The sequence below is a fragment of the Dermacentor silvarum genome, chromosome 3 (assembly GCF_013339745.2).
Source record: "Dermacentor silvarum isolate Dsil-2018 chromosome 3, BIME_Dsil_1.4, whole genome shotgun sequence".
In the NCBI taxonomy this organism is placed as follows: Eukaryota; Metazoa; Arthropoda; class Arachnida; order Ixodida; family Ixodidae; genus Dermacentor; species Dermacentor silvarum.
This window is the reverse complement of record NC_051156.1, coordinates 54,075,354-54,084,902: the sequence shown is the minus strand read 5'-3', so window position 1 is coordinate 54,084,902 and position 9,549 is coordinate 54,075,354. Positions and strand designations below refer to the sequence as shown.

At 47.4% G+C, this 9,549-nt stretch overlaps 6 non-coding genes across 6 annotated transcripts; all 6 read right to left on the bottom strand.

The window, feature by feature from the left end:
• Positions 1-6,137: 6,137 nt before the first annotated feature.
• On the bottom strand, positions 6,138-6,210 carry Trnar-ucg (transfer RNA arginine (anticodon UCG)). Its single transcript has one exon. It is a non-coding gene; the product is annotated as a tRNA-Arg (tRNA).
• Positions 6,211-6,281: 71 nt separating this feature from the next.
• On the bottom strand, positions 6,282-6,354 carry Trnar-ucg (transfer RNA arginine (anticodon UCG)). The gene has a single exon. It is a non-coding gene; the product is annotated as a tRNA-Arg (tRNA).
• A 71-nt stretch (positions 6,355-6,425) lies between these two features.
• Trnar-ucg (transfer RNA arginine (anticodon UCG)) lies at positions 6,426-6,498 on the bottom strand. The gene has a single exon. It is a non-coding gene; the product is annotated as a tRNA-Arg (tRNA).
• A 71-nt stretch (positions 6,499-6,569) lies between these two features.
• Positions 6,570-6,642, bottom strand: Trnar-ucg (transfer RNA arginine (anticodon UCG)). Its single transcript has one exon. It is a non-coding gene; the product is annotated as a tRNA-Arg (tRNA).
• Positions 6,643-6,713: 71 nt separating this feature from the next.
• Trnar-ucg (transfer RNA arginine (anticodon UCG)) lies at positions 6,714-6,786 on the bottom strand. Its single transcript has one exon. It is a non-coding gene; the product is annotated as a tRNA-Arg (tRNA).
• Positions 6,787-6,857: 71 nt separating this feature from the next.
• Positions 6,858-6,930, bottom strand: Trnar-ucg (transfer RNA arginine (anticodon UCG)). Its single transcript has one exon. It is a non-coding gene; the product is annotated as a tRNA-Arg (tRNA).
• Between the last annotated feature and the right edge of the window lie 2,619 nt (positions 6,931-9,549).

Below are 9,549 nucleotides of genomic sequence, written 5' to 3'. Positions count from 1 at the left end.
AAAAGCTTTGAAGTCTTCTGCTTAAAACTTTAGCGAAATCTTGTAGTCCGTGTTCGTTAGACTTATTGGTCGATACGCTCGTACTGACAGCAATGCAGCTGGATCGTCTGTTTTTGGAAAAAGTACAACATGGCTCTGCCTGAAAGAAGGGGGTAACTTCTTTCTTCTGTATGCCTCAATTATAACGTTAAGGAGGACAACTGCTATTTCCGTTTTAAACGCCTTGTAGAATTCTGAACCCAAACCATCAGGGCCTGGTGATTTCCCTGCACTCAAATCCCCGATCGCCCACTCAATTTCTGCAACGTTGATTGGAGCTTCGAGGTTCGTTTTAAATTCTTCTAGTTTTGGCATGAGCCTCAAGAAATCGCATGGAAATCCTTCCTCAATCTGTGGTTCGTGGCCAAGCAATTCTTGATAGTAATCGACAAAAGCGCGTCGTATCAGTTTCTCGTCTCGCACAACTTCATCTCTGTACATTATCCCTTTTATTTCGTTGCGCGACGCATAGCTTTTTTCGTCTGATAGAGCACGTTTGGTAAGGTTTTCACCCATATATATTTTTACCGCACGTGCGCGTACTACTGCTCTTCTGTATCTTTCTGTATTAATTACTTCTAGTATGCTTTTAACTTCTTTTATTTCTCTGGCAAAGGTACCCGGAGCTGCAGTTCCCGCATTCAAATAAAAGTCCAGCCGACTTTGCAGCTCAGTTTCTTCTTTCCTTTGCTGTCTACTCAATGCGCCGGCTCTTTCGATAGCTGAAATTTTCGCGTTTTGTTTGAAATCTTCCCATGCTTCAGCGTAACACCCCGGTTTACTTTCCAGTAGATCTCCAATTTTTCTTTTTATTTCCTGCACATATACCTCATCATCGAGGATCTTAACATTGCATTTCCACAGCTCCCAGTTGAACTTCGCTGGTTTCCTCGGGCCTAGCGTACATATAACCAAGCTATGGTCGCTAAAAGAAACGTTTTTAACATCGTATTTATTGCAAAAGAGTGCCAAATCTGCCGAAACATAGATTCGGTCCAGTCTAGCTTGGCTGTCCCGCTGGTAGTGGGTGAACCGAGGCAATGTACCGTTTGATAGGAAGTACGCTACATCTTCTAATTGGTGTTCTACAGTCAGTGAGTTTAATACTGATACACTCGCATCCCGTATCGCGGAAACTCTTGCCCTATCCTCTACTCTGCAGACACAGTTAAAGTCCCCCATCATTATAACAGTCCTGTCACAGGTCAGATAATGTTCAACACTTTCGAAAAACAATCTGCGCTCATTTGCTACGTTTGGGGCATATAAACTAACTATTCGGAAATTCTGGGCCTGCAACGTTATGTCACATACAATAAGCCGCCCAGTGTCACACGTGTACACACTGTCAACAGATATTCCTGTGGAGTGCTTCACAAACAGCGCACAACCACCGGCGGTACCAATTGCATGCGAAACGTATACATTGTAGTACGTCCTAAAAGGTTCAACCATGCGGTTTGTTCCTTCTTCACTTCCAATCTTTGTCTCCTGTATGGCAATTACGTCCAGCTCATTTTCCATAAACAGTCGATTCAGCTGGTATTGCTTCCTCCGCGTCGACAAGCCCCGCACATTAAGGGTGCCCACATAAAGAGGTGTTTGAAGAGTAATTGCAATTTTTTTTACGCTACACAAAACCGCATTGTAGTACCTTGCTTAATACAAGACGACAACCCACACACATTTATAAAGCATATCCAAGTCACTCCAGCCATTTTGATTCCAACTTTGATTTTGCCGTGGCGGCGTCGACGCATTGTCTCTTCCGGTCAACTCCGCTGCTATTGTCCGGTTGAAAGAAAAAAAAGGACGTCACGTCGCCGGCGGGGCCGGCGGTTTCCGCTCGGGCCGTGGCTCGAGCGGTATTTTCGGTGTGAATTTCAATGTAGCCCTTCGAATAGGTGTCATCTTCACAGGCGGCTCATCCGTTGCAATCTGGTCGGTCGCGTGCCCGTCTTTGCCATCTTCATGGAGTCGTTTTGACGCAAGGCTGCTGGCACTACTCATAGAGACGTCTGTAGTTACAGGGTCTTCCTCGACCCTCACGCCAGGTGCATTGCCTTGGCTCGTTGGGGCGCCCGTCACCAATGTCTCTGCAGCCTCGGTCGAAATGTTGGCGGTCACTTCCTCAGTAAAGGTTGCATCCTTTCGCTTCACGTGGGCGGTGCTAGCCGCACCAGGAATTCGCGAGCTGTCTGCCTTGGGGGTAGTTTCAGCCGCGTCTGCCTCGTCCATTAGATGTTCCGTCGATATTTCTTAATTCGCTTTGACACCCGCCACGTTTGCGTAGGTTCGCACGCAGCTGCTTTCATCATGGCCATATCGCCGACACTTAGCACACCGCGGTACCCGGCAGTCACGCCTGATATGACCCGTGGCATGGCACCTCAAGCATAGCGGGGGGCGTCCCGGTGCGACGAGTAGAGCCATGATTCCTGCAACCCGCAACTGATGGGGTAAATCTTCTAGCGTCACACCAGGCTTGAGCTTCAGACCAACTGTGCGCGTTGACGAGCCCTTGTCAGCTATTCCATGCACTCGCCAGCGCTCCTTGTAGATATCACTCACTTTCCCGTACGGTGCCAGGGCAGAACGCACTTCTTCGTCTGCTACATTATGTAGTACCCAGTAGAGCTTTATACGTATTTCTTGATTTTCGGGGTCAACCACAAGGCACCGTTTCTCCTTGACCCGTACTTCACCGATTCCTACCATCTTCTTAGTAGCTTCGGCACTTTTGAACGTGACGGCCCAAACGTGGTTCATCTGGAACGCCCCCAAAGCTATTACTTCAGGGAGCACTCCAAGATGAACCAACATGTCCCGAAAATCTTCTACACGATAAGGCCTGGCTTTCAAGTCCCCGTGAAGAAAAACAGTATTCGCAACAGATGTACAGTCAACCACAAAAGTTTGCGGACCACGCGAGCGCGTGGCCAAGAGCCTCTTCGCGACACTTCCGCTACGTCACCAGCGATCGACAGCAGCGCTACGTTGAAGACGCATCCCTCCTTAAATCTATGACCTGTCTATTTTCGCACTGTGCGCAAATATTTTCTACCTATCTCTTTCAACGTGACGCGCTCTTTGTTAGCCAGGGCTACTTGCTTATATTTTGAGAGCAGAATATCAGTACAAGTAATCAGACAGCGTATTCTTCGGCTGTTATCAGTTCTATTTTCGCGTAGCCACGCTGTTTTTTTTTTCGTGAGTGCGTGAGTGAGCGGTGAGGCAGCCATGGGACACAGATGCTTAGTCAGTAGGCAGAATTTTTCCGTTCCTCCCCCATCGCTAAGTGACAGTAGCGGCCGGGATTTGATCGCCTGCGCCCAGGTTTTGCTGCGCAAAGCCCGAACCACCGCGCTGCTATAGTGGTTACATTTAGAAAAATAAGAAATAATCGGGTGCGATGACTCTTTTTATAACCCTTTGCGACACGGCGTCCTCGTTTGGGGACTCGAACTTCGGAGGCGCGTCCCACGCCACGTGTTTCTTCAAATGACCTAAAACTCAGTGTGCACATTCGTGTCCGCTTCCTGATGGGACAACTAGCGGTCAGTTAACTTCATTGTCCTGCGTATTGCTGCAGATGATCACTTTGCTGGAGACACTACCATGTTAGACAATCGTTCGACGTGCCGCGTTCCAAGACCAACGTCAAGAGTATTCTTTTCTCCGGTCGACACGAATACAACCGAAAAAGCAAGTGTGCATGCGTTTCGGGCCTAATAGTTGATTCTTTTTATGCAAGCATTGAAGCTGACGGATTTCAGAATAATTAGATAATGAGTTATACGCTAATTAATTTTTTTTACTGAAACTCGCACAAAACAGCACATTGCTTCGTCTTCTTTCTTGGAATGTAATAGTGAGCGTCTTGAAGTGATGCCATGCGCATTTGACGCATTTGCAGACAGTGCATCATAATTCGTGTCTGAAGGGGATGAATTTATTCACAAGACATTTACAGAAGTGTCATGAAACATAGGTCTCTCAATGATCTAGTAGGAAGTGAAATGTCCGCCGTTTTCTAGCACCTTATTGATGCGTGTGGGCATCGACTCGTACAAAGATTCAGTAATCTCCGGTCGACCGCGCAGGCTTTCCCATTCTTGTGCGATCGCTTGCCACAGCGTATCGGCCGTGCGGCCGCGGTTGGCTCGTGTGGACAGCCGTTTCTTCAACATGCCCCAGACATTTTCTATGGGATTCAAGTCGGCGCCACATGGAGGCCACTCAAGCTGGCAAACAGCATGTTCTTCTAGCAATGACTGGACGATACGTGCTTTATGGATCGGGCTGCGGTCGTGTTGAAAAAAATAGCAGCCGTCGCTGAAGGGACCGTCCAGCGCATACGGAACGAGGTGTCTAGTGATGACGTCGCAGTACCGTGACGCAGTGAAGGGCCCTTCCAGACGCACAAGGGGACCAAGGCCATCTTTGCTGATTGCTCCCCACACGCTCACGGAACACCGTCCACTGGATAGAACACTCTGTGTGTAATTAGGCAGATATCTGCAAGAAATAGCATACAATTGGGTTCCAGCGGCGCGTCTAAAAATGTTGTGATTCCTCTTGCGTATGAACTTTATAATGCTGTTATAGAGTTGCAATAGAAAACGTGCAAACATCATTAGATAGTACTGAAAGACCCACTGGCAGCTTTTAATTAGCTTCAGAGTAAGTAGTACTATGAAACAATCGTTAATGTTTTCAACATAATACCACTACAGAAAAATCTCGTAATGTCCAAAAGCTCATTTTACGTGAAACATGTTGTGATGCAGAATTAGCTTCGTGAATTAATTGCCAATACACTGTAAACACACCTGCAGTTTAGTGGACGCCAAACCCGCTTCCGTTGGTCCCAGCGCGTGGAAAAAGTTGACTCGTCGCTAAAGATGACATCGCCCCATTTCTCTGTTGTCCAATCTTTCATTGCTGTAGCGAACATGAGTCGTTCTTGTAGCTGGCTGTCTGAGAGGCAGGGCTTCTGTGCTGCTACGAAAGACTGCAGGCCAAGCTCACTCAGCCTTCTTCTTACAGTCTCAGACGATACCATGAGCGAGAGCGCTTCTCGGATATCCTCTGCACTTTGAAAAGGATCAGCCACGATGGCGGCCGTAATCAGGCGGTCCTCTTCCTCAGTCGTGGCCCTTGGACGCCCACTGCGCTCCATATCTGTGAATCTGTCATCGTCGCGGAAAGCTTGAATAATCCTATTCACGGCAGTCCGGCTCCTGTTGGTTCGGCGGCAGATTTCGCGCTGAGGTATTCCCTCTATAAATAAACGCACAATGTGCCTTCTTTCGTCAAGTGGAACACGCAGCGGCATCTTTCCAAATAGGCAATCACCACGTGGCCTGAAGCAAGTCTACTAGGTTTTCAGCGACTGATGCGAAGATGCGCCTATGTGTGAAAGAAAATTTTCTATGCATCCGCTTTTTCTTTATTTTTGATGACAGTGAAACACCTCCCTACCCTTTCTCTCAAGACGCAGAAGCAGCAACACTCATTGGACCAAGATGCTGCCAACCAAAGTGCGCCAGTAAACGTCGCGTAAAAAAATCGTCGCAGCGCTTCGTGAAACTTATCTACCCACTGGCACACCAGTGGACAAAGGTTGCAGTGATTGCTCCGATACTGCTATCAAGCCAGATATGTGGCGGTCTTATCGCAGACAGCGCTCTGCGTCAACACAACGAACTAACAATGTCATGCACGGGAATAAAAAATTAACAGGCAGGCGAGTACCAAGAGGGCTCATATCCGGGAGAGCGCCCCTGTCGCCGCTAGGTGGCGCGGATAGGCAGTCTGGCACGCGCTCGCGTGGTCCGCAAACTTTTGTGGTTGACTGTACCTGTTGGCAGCGACGGCAGAACAACTTGATAGTCCTTGTGTCATCAGCAAAAAACCTGTTTCCGCGGCCCACCTGGGCCGCTGATACCGCTCCGGCGGAGCCCATTCCACAAGCGTCCGTTTGCTATCACGGCTGGAAGTAGAATCTTGTTAGGCCACGCGGACACATCGGACACTTTGCGCCACCTTCGTTAAATGCGTGTTCGGCAAGCAGTAAATAAAAATTTTCAAACCAACGTCCGCGACAGGACTCGAACCTGCAGTCTTCTGATCCGAAGTCAGACGCCTTATCCATTAGGCCACGCGGACACATACGACATTTTGCGCCACCTTCGTTAAATGCGTGTTCGGCAAGCAGTAAATAAAAATTTTCAAACCAACGTCCGCGACAGGACTCGAACCTGCAGTCTTCTGATCCGAAGTCAGACGCCTTATCCATTAGGCCAAGCGAACACATCGGACATTTTGCGCCACCTTCGTTAAATGCGTGTTCGGCAAGCAGTAAATAAAAATTTTCAAACCAACGTCCGCGACAGGACTCGAACCTGCAGTCTTCTGATCCGAAGTCAGACGCCTTATCCACTAGGCCAAGCGGACACATCGGACATTTCGCGCCACCTTCGTTAAATGCGTGTTCGGCAAGCAGTACATAAAAATTTTCAAACCAACGTCCGCGACAGGACTCGAACCTGCAGTCTTCTGATGCGAAGTCAGACGCCTTATCCATTAGGCCACGCGGACACATCGGACATTTCGCGCCACCTTCGTTAAATGCGTGTTCGGCAAGCAGTAAATAAAAATTTTCAAACCAACGTCCGCGACAGGACTCGAACCTGCAGTCTTCTGATCCGAAGTCAGACGCCTTATCCATTAGGCCACGCGGACACATACGACATTTTGCGCCACCTTCGTTAAATGCGTGTTCGGCAAGCAGTAAATAAAAAATTTCAAACCAACGTCCGCGACAGGACTCGAACCTGCAGTCTTCTGATCCGAAGTCAGACGCCTTATCCATTAGGCCACGCGGACTTTTTTTTCTTCTTTATTGCCTTTTGCAAGATACAGTCAGAATTTCGACACTTCACAATTGGTAAAAGTGCCCACCAGTCTTTGGTGTGCACGAGATTTTAAAACCGCCTAAGGTTCGCAAGCTCGTTTAACACACTAATCCATTCTGGCTTTTCGTTTTGCGCATCGAACACTTCTTTTATGTAACAGACACTTTCAATAAAATATTCACGAGTACTTCGAACATTTATGTCAGCGTGTCTAACAGCCATTCGGGTGCGCCACAGGCTGTGCAACCCTAATAGCATAAACATGTCGTATGGCACTCCTCCTTCATTTTCCGTCGGGAGAAAACGGATGCCATAGGGTGTTATGGGCAAGTCTTTCTTTATAGTTCGCTGCATGACGTCCCAGTGGAAAACGGCGTCCCAGCAGTCTATGAATACGTGTTCAATTGTCTCTTCCTTGTGGCACAGTAAACAATCCACAGACCAGGGGATAAAAATACCTCTTTCCTGAAGCCACGGTTTTACAGGTAGTGTATTGGAATGCAGCTGAAAAAAGAAGGACTTTGCCGATGGCCTGACAGGCATACGTTTTTCCCTTTTTAGGACGTTTCTTTCACTACCCACACTGAACATCGATCTATACAGCGGCACTGGCAATACCACGTCAATTAGATCTTTATAGAGACGTTTTTTGGGAACGTGGCTGAGGTACTCCATTGAGAAGCGCACCTTCAGAAACCGGAATGCCCATATCACTTCTTTCAAATATCCACTCATAGGGCCACTGTTAACACTGCTAGATACAATGAATTCAGGAAGGCCCGTACCTAGTCTCAGTTGCATCACTCTAACCAGGAAAGGGTCTTTTTGGTCTCTTAAAAAGGCAAAACGACACACTATCTGCTTCAAGAACAGATGCGCCAGTCCAAGCCCCCCTGTTTTGACAGATCGAAATAAGTTTGTTCGACTCGTTCGCTCCCAATTGGATCCCCATACGTACACTGCCAGCCCCCGATGCAAACGTTGCACGTGAACTCTAGTCATACACAATGCTTGCAATACATAGCACACTTTGGCAACGGCAAACAGGTTGTAGGCCGTCGCGCGGGCAAACATCGAAAGACTACGACCACCCCATTTAACTGCTTTTTCTTGCACCTTCATTGTTTCATTTTCCCAGAATTGCCCCGCCTCTTTATAGTGCTCAAGCGGCACCCCGAGATACTTTGTCGGCGCAACGGTCCACTTCACATTCAAAAAGATGGGTGAGGTGCTTTGCCATGTTCCATGCCACACCCCTAAACACTTATCAAAGTTTATCACGCTACCAGTAATTCTACAAAAAGATAAAGCGTCCTTTACCGCGGTCGCGACACTTTCTTTATCGCTACAAAACAAAGCAATGTCATCCGCGTATGTAAGCAGCTTTACTTCCGTTGACTGTAAACGAAAACCTACAATACTGTTGTTATAAAGAATCTTTCTGCAGAATGGCTCGAGGTACAACGCAAATAGTAGAGGACTTAAAGGGCATCCCTGGCGCACACTTGAGCGTACGTGAAAGCTCTCGCCTACTTCCTGATTTATTATAAGGTTAGCGGTACAATTAGCATAGCACATCTTTACTCCATCGAAGAGCACGTAGCCAACATTTACATACTGAAGAACTGAAAAAAGAACGTTATGTGATACACGATCAAACGCCTTTTGCAGATCAAGTTGAAGCAATGCTACATGTTCACCCCACGCATCACAGCATTCCAGAATGGTTCTAGCAATGTGAATATTTGTGTAGATTGATCTTCCTTTGATTCCGCACGTCTGATGCGGTCCTACAATTCGTGTTATAACTCGCTGTACCTCTTTGCCAAGATCTTAGTAAAGATATTATAATCAACGTTAGTCAGCGCTATTGGGCGGTAAGACCCAACTGACAGCAATTTTTCTGAGTCTTCCGTCTTGGGAATGAGTACTATATGCGACCGCCCAAATGACGGGGGTGCATATTTTCGCCTATACGCCTCACTAAATACCAAAAATAAAATGAGGCTCACATCTTTTCTGAAGGCCTTATAGAAAGCCGCTCCCAACCCATCAGGTCCAGGAGACTTCCCCGAGCTAAATCCTCAATGGCATCTTCAACTTCTTTTTGGCTGATCGGTTCTTCCAGATATTCACGGTCTACGTCATCTAGTTTTGCCATGTTGGCCAGGAACTCGCGTTCGAATTCTTCCGGGACATCGTTACTTCTTCGAAATAGTTCGCTATAGTGCTCGAGGAACGCTCTGTGTATTTTAGCTTGTTCGTCGGTGACTTCATTCTTATAACTTATTTTCCGAATTACGTTTTGCCTTGCGTGAGCCTTTTCGTCTGCAAAGGCTCGCTTCGTGGGCGTTTCGCCGAGCCATAGCTTGTCCGCCCTTGCTCGGATCACCGCTCCTCTGTACTTATCTTCGTCGATAAGCTCCAGTTGACTCTTAAGTTCATTGATCTGCTTTGCGAACGTACCAGGTTTATCGGCCTCTACTCGGTACATAAAGTCCAGTTCTTGCTGTATTTCTTTCTCCTTTTTTTCTTTCTTCGTACTTCATCACCCTAGCTTTTTCTATTGCACAAATCTTTATTTCTTCTT